The sequence below is a fragment of the Asparagus officinalis genome, chromosome 4 (genome assembly GCF_001876935.1).
Source record: "Asparagus officinalis chromosome 4, Aspof.V1, whole genome shotgun sequence".
NCBI classification, from domain to species: domain Eukaryota; kingdom Viridiplantae; phylum Streptophyta; class Magnoliopsida; order Asparagales; family Asparagaceae; genus Asparagus; species Asparagus officinalis.
The window spans coordinates 50,984,413-50,985,544 of NC_033797.1; positions in this window are offsets into that span (position 1 = coordinate 50,984,413).

Genomic DNA, 1,132 nt, shown 5'->3' on the forward strand with positions numbered 1-1,132 from the left:
GTTTAAAGATAAAATTAAATAAACAAATGAGCTTAAAAACAAAAACCACTCGGGTAAAACTGACCAAACTAGGTCAGTTTCTAAGGCCAATTTTGACTTATAAGTCGGTTTCGATCTTGGACCACCTCCCAAGTCCCAATTAGTCCAAAACAAAATTGTTTTTGTTTAAAATAAGGTTAGGGCGAGCTCTAGGGGACCGGGATCCTCTCCTCATGAGGAGAGTCCTAATATCTCCTCGTGAGGAGAGAGATAGAGATAGACAGGAGAGAGAGTGAGGTTGAGAGGAGAGAGAACAACCTCACTCTCTCTTCTCTCTATCTCTATCTCTATCTCTCTCCTCATGAGGAGATACTAGGAACTCTCCTCATGAGGAGAGGATCCTGGTTCAGCTCTAGGGTAGCTGGCCCAGACCCAAATTTAGGGGCCTGTTTGGATTTGTAGGGGGTGAAGGGAAGTTAAGGAAAACTGAGTGAATGGAAGGGAAGGGAAGGGAAGGGAAGGGAATTCCCTTCCCCTTGGTTACACCCCAATTTGGGGTAACAATTTTTATACTATTAAGGGGTGAACCAAGGGGAACTAGGGTGAATTAACTTCACCTCCTAAGTGTTCCCAAACAAGGTGAATAGAAGTGAATGGTTCCCCTAACTTCCCTTCACCCTCATTCCCCTCAATCCAAACAAGCCCTAGGGTAATTACCAAACATAAAACTCATCTGGAGATGTAAGTTAACATTTAGAACTTGGGAGTTTGTACAATTGCACTACAGCTACAAGTATATGAAAGATTTGGTTACTAATGCAAAATCACGAAAGATTTCATGACCAAACCCAAAAAATACATAAATACTCTCTCCCTCCTAAGTTGAACGTCCTAGTCACCGGATCCCCAGCTCGCTCAACTTCTCCTCCAAATTCAAACTCAATCCACCATCGTGAAGCTCGCCCAGGTCGCCCTCTCTCCTTGTTCCCATCGAAACCCTAACCCTACTCTCCCCAAAACCTCCTCCAATGTCTCTCCTCCCTCACTCCCATCTCAACGATGGCCAGCCCCAATTCCAAAACCCTAACCCTAAAACCCTCGTCCTCCACCTCCCTCACCGAGGAGCGCCTCCGCGAATACAATCTCCGTCCTT